Raw genomic sequence first — 18,124 nt, 5'->3', positions numbered from 1 at the left:
ATTTTAAAAAGAATTTTTTAATCTCATTGTTATTTTCAAATTATTTTTAGGCAAAAAATAAGCTTGAAAATGACCAAAAATCACAAAAAATAGAGTATCACAAAACTATGTGAATTGGAGGGTTGGGTCCTAGCATAACCCAACCCCCCTATTCACTCCGTTTTATGATGCAATCACCCAACTCCCTATTCATGTTGTTTTGTGAAATTACAAATAAATCACAAAAAATAGGACATCACAAAACAACGTGAATAGGGGGGTTGGGTGATGACCCCCCAACCCCCTATTCACATTGTTCTATAATGCCCTATTTTTTGTATCAATCAAACTGAGCCCTTTACACACAATTTAAGCAACATACAACCACACAATTATACCATAAGAACCATGCATCTCCTTAATCAAAGCCATACCATTGATGCTTGTTCTAAATACTTATGATACAATACTATATTTTGAGGGCAAAGCTAAGGTTGCAATTGCATACAAAGAACTATTTAGAACACTCATGACTCTAGAAATCTGAGACAACAATAAGAGTGATAGTAGACCCTTAGCTTGATCACCAAGCTATGAATAAAAAATAATCAAAGCAAAATAGATTATCCTAGGGTTATACAAGAGCATATTTATATGTGATCATTTAGGTAGGTTATCCATCTCAAAGACAATTATATGCCACCTAGGCTTGGCCAATGTAGAACATATCATGTATAGTCATGTGTTACCAAAACATTAGATGCTATATTATGAAAGATACAAAAAATAGGCCATCACAAAACGGCATGAATAGGGGTTGAGTGATGGCAAATACGGCAGAGTCATTTTGCAATGCCCTATTTTTTAGTGAGACCTTGCATCTATTAAAAAAAATAAATATCTTAAGCTCTTAAATATATGTTAAAATTTTAATAAATTTTTGAGTTTATTTTCTATTGTTAAACTATTTTAAAGCCAAAAATGATTCAAATGACTAAAAAATCACACGAGTAGGAAGGTTGCCAACCCCTCTATCCCCCTATTCACAAAACAGTGCGAGTAGGAAGGTTGGGCCATCACCCAACCCCCCTATTCGCACCATTTTGAAATACCCTATCCTTTTGTGGATGACCCAACCTCCCTATTCATGTTGTTTTGTGATGCCCTATTTTTTGTGATTTTTTTTGTCATTTTTAGGCTTTTTGCCTTAAAAATAGTTTTAAAATAGCAAATGAGCTAAAAAAAATCTTGATAATTTTTAAATTTTTTTTCAAAGCCTAAGATATTTATGGAAATGTTTTTAATTTTTTTGGATAGGTGTTATGTCTCACTAAAAATAAAGATCATAACATTATCGCAAAGTCACATATGACTATTATCCTAAAGCTTAAAAATCCTTAAAAACTCAAAAAAATTAAATATAGTTAAAGAAAACTTGAGAAAAAATTAGACTTGCTCATATGGCATGATTTTTTTTGGGCTATTTCTTTGCTATTTTTTCTACTTATCATGATATAATTTGGATCCAAAAGAGACTATCTTGTTGAATAGATATTGCATTAGAATATATTTACTATATAAAGTCTCTCTTCTTTAGGAGCTTTAAAAATATATAAGAGATATTGAATAGTTATATATCTTTGAGATAATATATTATTTTTATAACTTCATTGTTAATCATTCTATTAATTTACTTAATTATTTTTATTTTAGAGAGAGTATCTTTTGAGGAGTTATATAATATATTTTATATTTGCTAAAATAATACATTCTATCATTTTGAGCTATAGAAAGAGATTGAAGAGATATTGAATAATTATGTCTATTATCATGGATTTCATGTAAGAATTTGACTACTAATGATTTTTTAGTTCAACTCCATTGATTTATCAAAAGTTTATACTATTATATAAAGGACTCTACTAATAAAATTTTTAGTAGAAAGAGATTGAAAAGATATTGAATAATTATATCTATTATCATGGATTTCATGTAATAATTTGACTACTAATGACTTTTTTATTCAACTCCATTGATTTATCAAAAGTTTATACTATTATATAAAGGACTCTACTAATAATTATTTTATCTAACTCCATTGACTTGTCAAAAGTTCATGTTATTTTATGTAGAGGACTTTGTATAACATCATATAATACTTTTAAAACTATTTTTAAAAAATAAATAAGATCATGAATGCTATAGAGCAAATGAGATCTATAATCACAAGGATTATTTTTATGGATATTTTTTAATGAAATGTGAGATATATTACATTTGAGAAAAGATATAGAAGGATAAGGCATCAATAGTGTAGTGATGCTTTCAATCATAAAATCAATCATTAGAATCAAAGTTCTAAGAGGAAGAAATAGAGTCAAGTCATTTTATTTCTTTCCACAAATCAAGGAAAGAAATCTTAAGAGTTTGCTAAGGATATGATAACATGAGTAATATCATCCCATGACATCAATCCACCATTTAGGTATTAAAATATGATAGTGATATTAAGAATTGCAGTCGAGGATATTGAAACTTGATAGTGCTATTAAGAATCAGAGTTGAGGGTATGATGAGAAAAAGAATCCCAAGAGCTAATATCAAGTAAAAAGTTGTATCCTTCACATTCTTCAAAAAGAATCTTACATATATAAAACCCTATTAGTCCTAAAGTTGATATAATACACAATATCACTAAGAATTTTCTCTATTACTAGGTTAATTTTTTAAATATTTTTTATATTTTAATAAACTAAAAGTTAAATAATAAATTAAAAAAAAGGTTTACTAGTAGTGATAAGATTATTTGAATTAATACTTGTGTCTCCCAAAAATCAAAGTACTTCCTTTCTTCTAATTGTAATATATTACCCTTGTCTTATTCATTAATTCTTCCTAAAAAGTTGATATTACAACACTGTATAGTGAAGATATTCTATTTTTAAGTTCCAAGATCAATGTGATTTTTTTCACTTTCTATTTTATTAGCTTGAGGTTAGTCTACCTATCCTCCCTACCAATTTCTATCAACACCATGAGCCTCTTTTGACCGTTTTCTTATAAATAAAATTGAATAGATGGAAGAAAAAGATTGGATTTGGTTGAAACAATATCTTACCGAATGGATGACTTAAGGGACGAAGTAAAGTTGAGACTTGGATGTCCCAACTTAGTTGGATCTCCTAAAAACTCACATGATAATCTCATTTCAGGTCCATGGAGGACCATGTGAAAAGATGCGGGATCTAGAGCATGGTATCAGAGCTCAGCTGAGTATGGCAATGCCTCTCCAGTATCTTCTCACCTCTGACCATGCTGTAGATCCCAATTAAAGACACAGATCTAGCGCATGGCTGTGGCGGATGGAAGATGAAGATTAAGTTCATGATGACATAGACTAAAGACTTGACCAATTGTTACTCAAGTCAATTAGGTTTCAAGATGAAAGCTTGGACTCATAAACACAATCTTGAGTATGAGACTGACAATGACCAAGACACTAACGAAGATGGAAAAGCATCATGATATTGTATTCATCATATGTGTATTATAGTGGTAGTCAAGTACAATGCTTTATAGTTGTTGGATGGGTAGCACTTTCCCTTCTTGTGCATATGGGATTCAGTCTGCCTGCATGTCCTAAGCCTAAATTGCCTCATACAAAGAGGCTACAATAGGTGTGATTGCAAATATCTCAACACCCCTCCTCAATCACAACCAAAAGTACAAAGTGTATATATGCTTTAGTGAGAGCAACACCTGCAAAGTGTGGGCATACCATAAACATGGCAAAATACCAGAGGTTGTCGTAGAAAAGGATAAGTGTGGATACCACAAACATGATGGACATCCAGAGGTTGTAACAAGGGCCCCACAAAGTGTGCAAAGGCTATAGTACAAGGCTACATGAGGAGTTTACAAGCTTATGTCAGAAGCATTAGGGCTAGGCATTACAAGGCTAAAAAAGTCTAGTAAAAATTTGAGTCAAGGACCGGCAGGCCCTTGCAATTTTCATCATTTGTGTTGACAGAGAGCTTCAATTCATTGTAGCTCTTCTTGTCAGTGTAGTCCAGCTTGCTCTTTTTGATCTTGTACTTGTTCTTCACTTTGCTTGCAACTTCAGTGACCACTACTTTGATCTTTTGGTCCTCTTCTTCTAGGTTCTCTTGGTCTTCTTCTTTATTGACTTTGCTTGCATTAGTTGCATTAGTCTTCATGTCCACGTCCCCCTCAAGAAAATGTATCATCTTTGAGATTTGCATGATTGTAGAGGTAGCTTGAATGTCTTCAAAAGCTTCAAATGAGATCATTGATTGCACTTTAGAACAAGTAAGTCTATCCGTCCCTACAAGTGGAATAAACAAGTCTTCTATGTAGTTGAAATGAGTAGCAAGAGTAATGCTACTCTTCATGAGAAGAATCCACTTAAATACCTTCATGTTTGGCATTAGGATGACCAATAATTAGCTTTTAATGACTGAGAATAACCAGCAATCCAGATGATCTTAAATGTGTTAAAAAAACACAAGTGCCAAGAAGCACTAGACTAGTATCAAGAGATACTATGTAATTCAAGCACTTGATGTTGATTCTTGAGCTTGTTGTTGCTTGATGTTTGATTTCTCTTGCTGATTTGGAGTGATTCTTTGCTGTGAATTGAGTGGGAACTCAGATGAGAGTGGCAACAACTTTGTTGAGTCAAGAGGAGTGAGAGAAATGAAGTGGAAGAAGAGCTTGAGCTTGATGTTGAATGCTTGGTCTTCCAATCTTCACAAACCTTCCAAAAATCTCCAAAGATCTCTAAGAACTTCTCCTCCTTGATGTGTGGATTTGATTAAATCAGTGAATCAAGGTCTCAAGGATTGGGCTTAAGTGGCAGGAGAGAGTAAATGAGATGATAGATAAGCTTGAAGTTGCAATGACTATGGTGGACCTGTACTTAGGGTTTTTGGCTGAATGGTTTTTCGATTTTTGTAGCTTGTAGACAAAGCCATTTGATAATCCTTTTGGTGAGAAAGAAGATTATATAGGAAGCTTACTTTATCCTAAGCTTGCAGGTTGAATCATGGATTGTAGTGATGGCGATAGCATTATGACCTCTCATAGGTGCAATTTTGGTAGCGATGACAAAATCACGCAATGCTGGCTTGAATGATCACCAATGTCTAACTATGATGTACCACGGAGAAGCGCTTGAAGTGGTGAAGAGATCCTCAAAAGAAATCATGAGCTGAAATGGCCTCTACTGTGAGATCCAGGGACTCTAAGTAGGGTATGTCCTGCAGGTCACAGTTGCAAGTTATGGCAGTGACTGAGAATTTTGACAATGCTGAGCCTATGGTTGCCTAATTTCAATGATTGAGGTGACAAGAAGAAGTTTTGAAAGCAGGAGAACACATTTCTAGAAGGAAGCTCCATGATATTTGACCTGTGGAGTGAGATATAAGAGCTTCAAGCTGACAGGGTGCAACTGGCTATGGCTGCCATGGAAGCTCAAGTGAAGGATGAAGTTGGAAATGGAGCCATACACTGATCCTCAGTTGTCCAAAGATGAAGAGGAGTTGAAAGAGTAGAGAGAAGACCTGAGACTTGCTAAGCCATCCTCAGTTGATCTCTAATACCAAGTTAAAGACGCGGATCTAGAACATGGCTATGGAGAATGGAAGATGAAGATTAAGTTCATGATGAGATAGATAGATTGAAGACTTAATCAACTGTTACTTAAGTGAATTAGGTTCCAAGATGAAAGCTCGGACTCATAAACACAATCTTGAGTATGAGACTGACAATGACCAAGACACTAACTGAGATGGAAAAGCATCATGATATTGTATTCATCATATGTGTATTAAAGTGGTAGTCAACTACAATGCTTTATAGTTGCTGGATGGATAGCAGTTTCCCTTTCTGTGCATATGGGATTCAGTCTTCCTGCACATCCTAAGCCTAAACTTCCTTATACAAAGAGGCTACAATAGGTGTGATTGCAAATATCTCAACAAACCATATCTCTATAGCTCAATCACCAAGTAACTGGCGTTGGTCCTCTATGCAGAGACTCTTTTGATTGTTGATCACCCTCTCAAGATTTTGTGAAATGAGACAAAGGGAGACCAATGCAAACTATTGGTAAGAACCAAATGTGATTTTGGTGAGAAAATTTACGTGACAAAGTATAATATACTTTAAGAACTAAGAAACAAGGAGAAGAGGAGAGAATGATGGTTCAAATGAATGTGGACAAAAAAACAAGCATGATTTTGGTAGGGAATGTGATAGTAGAATATTTAATCATTCAAAGAGAAAGAATAATAGTAGAAAAGTGACCCTTGATATGAGTTGACATCCTTAGGCATTTAATGACCAATCTTTTAAATGAATAATATATTCTTTCATTAATCACATCTAAATAGTCAAATTTGGAGGGTTCGTTCTTTTAAAACCTCAACTAATTAACAACTTAATCATTTTTTTACAAGTGCCATTTTTGAAACGTTTTTGGCCCTAATAGTGACTTTCACACTTATAAACGCTTTCTACATACCAGAGATTTAGAAGAATTTGTTGACAATTTTTGTACTTGTCAAGTTTGGCTTGATTGTCAAGTTTATTAATGATAGATGTATAGTTCATGATATCTCATGTGGTGATATAATTATTATACCTACTTCACTATGTCATGGGTTGTGCAAGCTCTATAGTAATGGAAATGTTTTTGAAAACATGGCACGTCTAATTATAGATTCACACTATTTCATATGTGAAAATTTGACGTGCATGTTTTGATGAGCTAATTTTTGCTAGTTTATTGCACTTGTAGAGATCTGATATAGTTTCTTACTTATCTAATCTTTAAGTATCTATAGAATATATTTTCTAGGGCTACATATTGGGTAAAATATCATATCCTTCTTTTTCAAATGATGGTTCACTGAGAGCTATTCACAAATCGCAAGTTATACATGGTGATGTTTGCAGTCCAATGCAAACAATGTCTTTTGGAAACTGCTTGTAATTAGTGAGTTTAATTTACAATTACTCTAAGCATCCATGGTTGTATGATTTGAAATCCAAGTTGAAAGTATAAATGTTTAACTAAACAAACGATAGTTGAGACATTGGATAGACTTCTATTCTTTTAGAAGTTGCAACTTGTTTTGGTGACAATCTCTCACCTTAACTTCTCCACACTCCACTCTAACTAACCATGCATCCTGCTCTCTATCCCATGAAAGCAAGAACACAAGACTAGCTTCAAGGTGTAGTGAACTTACTTGCCCACATTTTCACCTTGTAGTCTAAAATCTTAAGAACTTGAAAAGCATTCCATGACCCAAAGAACACAATCCAATGGTATCACTCCTTCTCATCCACCATGAAGCACATCAATGAATAGAGAAGCTAAGAATAAGAAGAAAACCAAGAAGATGATGTATAGCTTCATATTCTCTTAATCTCTCACTCAACATTTGTCACACACACACACACACACACACACACACACACACACACACACACACACACACATACACACACACACACACACACACACACACACACACACACACACACACTCTCTCTCTCTCTCTCTCTCTCTCTCTCTCTCTCTCTCTCTCTCTCTCTCTCTCTCTCTCTCTCTCTCTCTCTCTCTCTCTCTCTCTCAAATGGAGGCAAGATTATCGAAGATACAAAGTGAATTGAAATCTTCAATAGTTACAATGGCAAAGCTTCCACAGTATGGATGTACCAACATGGTGAATACAAATGAGACCTCCCATTCTTATCGAATATAAAAAGTGAATAGAAATCTTTAGTAGTTACATTAAGAAAGCTTCCATAGTATGGATGTACCAAAATGGTGAATACAAATGAGACCTCCCATCCTTATCAAAAACCAAGATTAGGGTTAGGGTTAGGTTAGTTCTCTAGGCTGGTACCTTGTTTGTGTTTTGGAATTTGTGCCCTTTTTGTTTTTTACATCTTCCCCACTTGTCAATTATGATTTGCACTATCTTTTGAGTGACATACCCACTTTGTGTGCTCTAGTAGGCCAGGTCCTTCCTTCTAGCATGCTTTGTCCTTAGTCTAATTAGACCTAGCATACACTATTGAAAGCACATATTCATATGCACAACCCACACAATAGTTGAAAATACCAAAAATACAATAGCAAGTGATGATACAATGTGCAAGGGAGCAATGAATCCAACTCTCACAAAGTAATACAACCATAATAATGTGATATCCATAAAGCAAAACAAATAATATAAGTGCCCAAAAATAATATGATGAAGTTCCACAAATATATAATCCATCAAAAACATGTTGATACTTTTTTCTTTGAGTTCCCTTAACTTTTTATTTGATTATAGCCTTTTATATTTATTGTTAACATTATCCCCCTCCAAGACAAGTGTGAATTCCATAGCAATCATGCCAAGGTAGATGTAAAATGTTGGGATGATCAATGCATAAGCTTTGATGGAAGAGTAATGATTATTGTTAGTGAACAATTGAAGCAGATGATAATAATATCATGTGGGTGGTACAGATAATGCTATTACTACCACGATACATTGAAAGCCTAGAGTGCTAGCATCCCGAGTATGTAGGTGCATAGCCTGCCACAAGTTGCGCAAGCTTTGTTCCTCAGTCGACACAACGGCATTGACGGGCTATCTTAAGCTTGCTCTTGTCCTGCTACATCGGCCCATGCTAACCAACACCACGCCAAGTGTCGGGCCAATTCATACCATTTTGAATCACACCAAGGTGCACCCATGGCCTCCATTCACTTCCCTTCTAGCAATTTCAGGTACTTTTTAACTCTCTTTTCAAACTCCTTTTCATCTTTTCCTCATGGTACTTGTTCGCTATCGGTCTTTTATCCATATTTAACCTTGGATGGAGTTTACCACCCACTTAGGGTTGCATTCCCAAAAATAGTTTAACTCATCAACGATGCCTCATGGAGCTACAGGGTCCAAGCTCAATGGGCTCTTATTCTCTCCGATGCCCCTTTCTGGGGGACTTGAGCTCAATCTCTCATAGAGGATGCCTCTCCAAACTATAATTTGCATAACAAAGCTGCAAGATTCTCAAGTTGGACTCTTTTCGATTCGCTCGCCACTACTAGGCAAAACTTGGTTAGTTTCTCTTCCTTGGCTTAATGATATGCTTAAACTCAGTGGGCCAGCTTGCCTGATTTGAGGTCCGAGTTGTTTTTTGGGTCACCAATGACAAGGCTCAACTCCGAAGAGCCCGATCTGATATGTGCATATCCTAGAATACATACCTGCAAATAAACACCACCTCGATGAGGAGACTAACCATTCTTACAAAGCAACATCACTACACAGTGCTGCCAATACATTTTAGCCCATCGTAGTATCCCTTGCACTCCAAAAGAGAGGAATGTCACAATAGACAACCAATTCCACCCTCCCCCTAAAGAAAGGGGGAGAGTGTGGGGGAGTCAAGGATACTCAAGCAAGCATGCCCTTGGATGAGCCATGGTGGGTGCAATTGCATTCAAAGACTTAATGATTCACATAATTCTACAATTCACAGTATGTATCACATTTCATTGTGTTCTTCATCCTTGCAAGCGCTATGATATCCATTGCTAAGCGTCATTGTGTTATGTTTTTCAATCCTTCATAGGATAGGAATCTCAAACAAGAGAAGGTCTCTTAAGTTACTCATGCCAACCTCATGTGTGGGGAGGGGCAAAACATTTATCAAGGCAGCAATATGCCCAAATGGGCACAACAAAGGGGATCATCCTGAGCAAGGGAGAGAGGTTAAAGACATCCCTCCTTCCTCCAACTGCACAATCAGAAGACAACCCCAAAGCATACCCTCCCCCATTGTTGCCCAACTCTAATGAGGGATGATGCCAATCGCGCCTCCAAGTGCTATCCCTCACAGACATTCTATGGTTCACATTGTTCTCATAGATGTGTGTCAATGATCCTTCCACATGTTTACCTATGAAAACCTTGTTACGACTTCTCCTTCCTCTAAATGATAAGGCTTAATGAACTTCTCACAATATCACACTGATGGCGAACCACCAACATTGCCAAAATTTGAAAACTTCACCAGACCATTTGATTTGTAGGAGTGACAGTGGTGTGTACAAAGAAGAGAAGATAGAGAATACTCAAGTGGTAAACACCACAAAAACAAATCACAATGAATTGAATCAATATGTATTGAAAGAACCTAGAATTCTTGTACTATTTAGAAGCAATCTCTAGGCATTAGATCTCTTGGAGCTTCTTCGTAGAACAAAACGTGCATACAAATTACAGCTCCTTCTCTGCTGCTTGGAACCCAAATTTGATGACTCCATTGGCTTCGAAAGGGGGGTAAAACTACAGGAAACTTGATCACGGATCTCCCAGATCACTCCTTCTTTTTCTTTCAGTTCAATCTATAGTTTTCAGCGATCGTGACATGCACGATTTTGTCAATCTGTCTTTTTATGAAAAATCTCCTAACTGGTTGAAAAAGCAACTAGCTTTTTGCATGCCATCCTAATCTAGAAGCTTTTTCTAACTTTTTTGGATTTTTACAATAAATAATATCAAATATAGGCTAAAATTATCCAAAAATCTAGTATTTTTGGATAATCCATGTAACTCACACTAATACTAATGACTCATATCACATTGACTCTCTTGATCAATAAAGAAGTCGGATGATGATGCATTCCATACTTTTTCACACTATGTCCTCATAACATCACGACATCCACCCCCTCTAAACCTGCACATCGTCCGGTATATGCCAAAATCCTTATTGTCATCGCATTCTGAGTCCTCCTCATCCTTTGCAACCATATCCTTTGCTTCTTCATCTTCCATATCTTCTTGGCTAGCCCCTGTATCATGGCCACTATTTTCTTCCAATTCTGGCAACTCATAGGCAGTAGATTCCCGCCTTTTGCATAATTGATTCTTTTCCCTGCTACCGGAAGTTTTATGGTTGTCCCATCCAACTCATTTAAAGCATAAATAGCATTATCAAACACCTATCTTACCACATAGGGTCCAAACCATCTTTTGGAAACTTTATGCATGGTACTATGCTAGTTATCTAAATTGCTATCATAAACCAATACCTAATCCCCATATTGTATGGTTCTTGGTCTCAGTCTATGTCTTTTGTCAAACTGTTTCTTGTTCTGTATCCTTGTTGCCCTTGACTTTGCAGTTGCTGCCTCTATGTCTTCTGACTTTCTTTTCAACTGTCTAATGCGTAAGGCCAACAACTCCTCTCAATTCAACTCCTCCTCCCAAGGTAATACATTCCATGTGACTGTCATCTCTTCTATCGGCATGATAGGTTTTTGACCATACATCAATTCTGTAGGCATATATCCTGTAACAGCACTATGAGTTGTTCTGTCAGCCCACAAAGCATAAGGGAGAAATCGTGGCCACTCTTTTATCTTCTCTCCATATGCTTTTGCCAATTCCTTCACAATAGGTGGATGACCTCTTTTACTTTTGCCATTTCCTTTAGGGTTATAGGCTGAAGTTAAAGTAAGCTTTATCCCCAACCGTGCAAAGAAATCATGAGCCTCATCTGCATCTAGCTCACCCCTATCTGCTGTAATTTTTCCCACACAGCCATATCGACAAAAGATCTCTTCTAAGAGAAAAGTACATACGACATTTTTCGTCTTAGTACGTAGAGCTCTCCCTTCCACTTGATTAGTCAAGTCTTCATGAGCAAGCACAAGATACCTCATTTTCCAAAGACCTATAGGCATTGTGACCAAATCCACCACTCACTTAAAATGGAGAGACAATGGATATGAGGGTTGCAATCCATCTTGATGTCTCACAGTTGAATACATTTGACATGTCGTACATGTTTCCACAAAGTGAGCAACATCCTTATACATACCCTGCCACCAATATCTTTCTTTGATCTTTGTAAAAGTACCCTAAACGCCTCTATGACCAATCCATAAGCTTTCATGAAATTCTTGCATAACAGTTACTTGTGAAGCTCTATCACCCAAAACTCGCAATGGCGTACCCTGTTTCTTTTTAGCATGTTTCCATAAGTATCCATCTTTTAAGAAAAATCCATAGGCTTTTCTCTCGATCTTCTTAAACTCCTCATCTGACCATTCATCTCTCTTTGTTAATGTACTAAGATATTGACCAATTCTCAGCCACTCTCCTATATATTTGTCTTTTAGAAACACTTCTACACAAGATGCAAACCATCTAAAGTGCCTTCTCTTTGTTATCCAAGCTTCTGTTAATGTTGTAGCAACACCTTGCATTGCTAAATTCACTCTTGCAATATCATTTTCAACCATAAGAAAGTCATCTTATTTCCTAATCCATCATCCCATCTTCATTCTCATAACATGCTCGAGATAACATGTTTGCCACTGGGTTATCTCTTCCTACAATATGCTAAAATTCAAGGTTCAAAGATTTGATGTATGCAATCCACCGGAGCATAGCAATGTCCGGAGTAGCACAACTAGTAATCATACCCAATACCGGCAAAGAATCGGTCTCAATGACTACGTGAGCACCCATAAAATACTCCTTATCACATTTAAGGGCTGTCACAATTCCTCATAATTATCTTTTAACCTATGGATATCTTCTATGTCATTCAGTCAATACTTTTGCACCAAAGTGTAGTGCATATCTTTGCCCTTCCTCATCATCTTGCCTAATTGCCCATCCAATCCTGATTGGGCTTGTATCAACAATAATAATGATAGGCTTTCCATGTGAATAGTCAGCCTTTCTCAATGTAGGAGCAGATTTTAAGAGTTGCTTCAATTTCTTCATTGCTTTCTGATGCTTCCTTTCCCAATGAAATTTTTGACCTTTCCTTAGAATCTGATAAAGAGCATTGGCTACATGTGCAAAGTGAGGAATCCATATCAAATAGAACACGCATGCACCCAAGAATCTACACACCTCTGATACATTCGTGCATACATCTTGCATTCTATCAATCCCATCTATTTTTGCTGGTGATGGCCTTCGCCCATACGGCCCACACATATGCCCAATAATAAAAACCTCTTCAACTCTAAAGACAGACTTTTATCCAAGAAGAGTTAAATGCACCTCTTCTAGACGTGTCAAAATCCTCTCACAATCCACAATATGGTCTACAACAAACTGTTTGCATCCATGAGCATCCATCTCTTCAATCTTTTCATCCAAGAAGGGCATAGTCAATGGTGGTATAAAATCCATGAGTACCCTATTCATAGCATTTGTCATGTGTGCCACTGAGTTTGTTGCACCCTGTGGGAGAGTACACATTCGTACTAACCCCAAAGGAGTCTTCATGGTTGTGATATCCTTGCTTTCAATTGCAAGATGAAACTAATCATAACTTGAGTAAAGATCACCCAAATAATAGATCGCTCTGCCTACAAAAGCCTCTGCAAATTCATCAACCACAGAACCTGCACCCACATTTCTTATGGTCACTTTATTGGCCGGTTGCATGTCTTGAATAAATCTCAAAGCCCCATTATTTTTGGGCACAGTAAACCAACAATTTGAGTACGGGGTTGAAGAAGGCTCCAAGATCTTCACGCGAATCTTTTCATTCAAAAAATCCATCAGCTTTGGTAAGTAAGCTTTAGGCACTGGAATAGGCCTCAAGTTCCATGGTACATGTGGCACAGTAAATATGACCATAGGAGAGATGACATTTGGATCCACACAACCTATTTCACTTGGCTGAAATGCAAATGCCTTTCCATGCCTAGCCAACATCTGCATAAAACAATTTCTCTCAGCAAGCAAAAGAAACCCGTCTGCACCAACTTTCAATTCCTGTAATGTTTCAGATGTAAACTAATGACCTATATCTTTAGGATCTCATAAGCTTGGCTGTCTTGACAATTTTTCATACAAATCCTCACTCTCTGGTGGAAGTGGCAAATCAATTGGTTTCACCTTTTTGTCAACTGTCTTATATTTTGTCTCCACAAGTGCTTCAGCCCATTGTAATCCTTCTTGTTGAGCAAACAATGCTATAACATCATACATATCCAAAGAACATAATAACAACACTCTGTTTTCAGCCTCATTTTCTGTATCTATAGTTGCTAAAATTTTAGCCATAGTGTCATTAATATTCAGCCCATAAAAGATGCCTGAAATGCCATCACTTTTAGCTAACAGCCCCAATGCTCTCAGTTTCTTAATAGCCCATTTCATAGATATGCGTTCGGCCCTACACATAGCTTCCATAGGCTTAAACCAACATGAACTGTTTGTTGTAAATTGAGAATTACCAATAGTAAATACATGCTTCATTTCATCAAGAGGTGAGTACACCCTCTAAACAGCACTATTGTAGCTCCGCATTACAACAATGCTTAGTAAAAATCTAGGTCTTTGAATTCCCTTGCATTTGGAACCAAAGGAGACTCTCGAAGCATATCATGATTTCTAGGATGAATAACACAATCAATAAGAAATTGGACTGCTTTTCTCCCATCCTTGCTTCTGACTCTTGCATAAGCAGAACCATTATCAAGCACCTTTGTTTTCATATGCACACCTGTAATATAGGGCTGTCCCAAAATCACTGCATATGAGGAATTATCTTGCACAAAGAAGTGTTGCTCTTCCTGTACATCACCAATCGTCACTTTTACATTAGGACATACAGCATAGAGCTCGCCTAAAGAATTATTTGCAGCTCTCATTCGCTAACCATGATCAGTGTCTACAGGCCATGCACCATTTTCATACAATCCATGCTCAATGACATTTATATCAGACCCATGGTCAAGTAAAGCAACACAAGGAGTTTCACGTTTCCCTACTTTCACTACCATTTTAGTGGTAGCTCTAGCCCAATGATTTCTTGTGTAGTGACTTTGAGGAATAAATCCTAGAGTCTCTTCTCCATATTGTTGCATTTGACTTACTCAACCATGCATATTGCTACAAGACAATACATTTTCAGCTACTTTTTTCTCTTTTCCACATGCTATCCACCACTGATTAGTAGCATCCTGTATAGATAATCCAGTACTTACTTCATGCTCATATTCAACCTGAATACCCAACAAACCAGTTTTCTCTTTAGATTGTAGCAATGCACTAGTGGTATCACCAAGAAACTGACGCTTCCTTTTAATTATGTCAATGATCTCATCATGAAATTCTTGCTTGGCAATGCCAAGTACCTCTCCCAAGGTAAATTCCACCCGATTGTTTAAGATCCATTTTTCAAGGACCTTCTTAAGATCTGTGGCTGTCTCAATGTCAGATTGCAACTTATATCCTGGCTGCTTGCCCTTCTTTTTGCCCTCTTGTTTATTATCCTGTTTTTGCTCCTGACTGACCTCTTTCATAACATACTCAAGAGGTGGCTGATTTGCAGCTTTAGGCTGATCCATACTTCTTCTTGTTATTCTTTTAGATGTCCTTGTAATATCTTCATCTCTTTTTCGTTTTTCTTCCACAAGTACATCCATGTTTTGTACCTTTGCTAAATATGTATACACTGAATATGCATCTACCAGTGATTCCCAACCAGTTATGCCATGAATGTCTTGCCCTGCATGAGACATTTCACTATCAGTGACCTTTCTCTTTTCAGTTGCATGTAAAGCATGTGTCCATATTTTAGCCTTTGGACCAACCATCACTTGGCCATGCATTCTATCCAACTGTAGACCAAAAGTAGAAGCATGTATTGCCGCATAAGAATTTCGAATAACCAAGTCTTCCAACAACTTCTGCATACTTCCCTTTCCAAAATTCAAAGCAAGAGGCAATCCCGTTTCTTGTGCATGGATCTTTCCATCTTTCCAAAAGATAAGTTGTCATGCTAAGGCCTTCTGATAGGCAGCACAATCCTTTCTCTGGCATACTGCAAACTGTCACACCATGTACATCTTTTTCCAAGTTGAGGGGCTACTACGCGTCTAGCAAAGAAGGGTTTTCATAGATAGGGTGTACAGGTAGTTGTCCTCTAAAAGGTCGTAATAAACTGATATGGAAGGTGTTGTGGATTTTCCAATGTTGTGGTAATTCTAGTTTAAATGCATTGTCATTGATTTTGTGTATGATCTTGAATGGTCCATAAAATCTAGGTGCTAATTTTACGATGGGATGTTTATCAACACTTTGTAATCTTTGCTTTTCAATTTGTAACTGAACATAATTATCAACTTTAAAACTCATAGCTTTCCTTTTCTTATTAGCTTGTTTTATGTATGATTGCTGGGCATTGGCAATCATATCTTTAACTTCATGAAAAATAGTAGCATGCATGTTAGCAATATCATCAGCAGTTTGAATTTTGTTTGACAATGATGTAACAGGTGTAGGCAATCGATATCCATAAATAATTTCAAATGGTGCTTTCTTTGTAGCTGTATGTGGTGTGTTATTATATGCAAACTGAAGTAAATGTAGATATGTATCCCATGTGTGCGATTTTGAAATTGTGTAGGCATGCAAAAGATCTAAAATGTTAATGTTAATAGCTTCTGTTTGACCATTTGTTTCACGATGAAATGCAGATGAAAAATCAATCTTTGTTCCTAAGTTAGCAAACAAAGTAATCCAAAAATTATTGCAAAATCTAGAATCACGATCAGAAATAATAACTTTTGGTACACCATAGCTAGTGAAAATAGTTTTCAAGAACAGTTGAGCAGCTTGAGATGCAGTTAAGGTTTTCTTGCATGGAATAAAATATGCTTGTTTGCTAAACCTATCTACAATAGTCCAAATCATATCATGATTAGCTTTAGTATTAGGTAAACCAGTGATAAAATCCATTGAAATTTGTTCCCATGGTCGTGATGGAATGTATAAGGGCATTAGTAAACTATATTGTTTACCATGGTGTCTTTTAACTCTTTGACAAATTAGGCATTCAGATACAAAATTAGATACATCAGTGTCCATGTGTGGCCAATAAAAATCTTCAATCAGTGTATGCAAAGTTGATATAATTCCTCTATGACCTTGGTATGGGGGACAATGAATTTCATGCAAAACAAATGATCGAAATGGAACAGTCGCACATAATCTTTTTTCATAAAACATAAATCCATTAATGTAAGACAATGAATCAATAGGAATCCAATTATTTGCAACTAGTTTATTCCAATCAGCTTGAAAAGTAGGATCTTGGTGATAAGTATCTTTCATAGGGATAAGGGAATCAAATGATATCACAGAAATATTGTGAATTGTCGGTCTACTCAAAGCATCAGCAACAATATTCTCTTTTCCAGGTTTGATATTGTATAAGGGGATGAAAACTTTGAATAAAAGCAGCCCATTTAATGTGTCCCTCACATATTTGTGGTTGACTAAGGAGATGTCTAATGCTTTGTTGGCCAATTTTGATCATGAATTTAGATCCCATTAAATAATGTTTCCATTGACATAAGGCTTGTACTACGGCTAGCAATTTCTTATCATAGGTAGAATACTTAAGTTTAGTTGGTTTGAGTTTGCAGCTAGAGTAGGCTATGGGATGAGAATCTTGCATAAGGACTGCTCCTATTCCAGATCCACTAGCATTAGTAACTACTAAGAAAAATGGTCTATTGAAGTCAGGTAATTGTAATACAGGAGCATGAGTTAAAGCATGTTTTAGCAAATCAAAGGATTTTTGTTGATTGTCAGACCAATTATACACAATACCTTTCTTTAATTGTTTTGTCAAAGGTAATGCAAGTAATGATAAAGTCCTCACAAATTTTCTGTAAAAGCTAGCAAGGCCTAGGAAAGAACGTAATTCATTCACATTTTTGGGTCGACTTTAATACCTTCTGATGAAATAATATATTCTAAATATTCAATTTTTGTTTGGAAAAATTACTCTTTTCTGGATTAGCATATAATTGATTGTCTTTTAATAATTTAAAAACTAAAGACAAATGTTCATAATGCTCATTCTCATTTTTACTGAAAACTAATATGTCATCAAAGAGAACAATGACACAATGCTGATGTTTCAAAAATATGCGATTCATCATATGACTGAATGTGGCTGGTGCATTAGTTAAACCGAAAGGCATAACCAGGAATTCATAGTGTCCAAATTGTGTTCTAAATGCAGTTTTGAATATAGCAGATTTGTCCAATCTTACTTGATG

The 18,124-nt window shown here is 36.3% G+C and overlaps 1 pseudogene; it reads right to left on the bottom strand.

Moving 5' to 3' along the window:
- Positions 1-9,458: 9,458 nt before the first annotated feature.
- LOC148028834 (5.8S ribosomal RNA) lies at positions 9,459-9,613 on the bottom strand (annotated as a pseudogene).
- Positions 9,614-18,124: the final 8,511 nt, after the last annotated feature.

The sequence above is a fragment of the Lygodium microphyllum genome, chromosome 11 (genome assembly GCF_053477565.2).
Source record: "Lygodium microphyllum isolate KBCC chromosome 11, Lygodium_microphyllum_v1.1.10, whole genome shotgun sequence".
Classification (NCBI taxonomy): Eukaryota; Viridiplantae; Streptophyta; class Polypodiopsida; order Schizaeales; family Lygodiaceae; genus Lygodium; species Lygodium microphyllum.
Note: the sequence above shows the minus strand (reverse complement) of the source record. Positions and strands in the feature narration are given on the sequence as shown.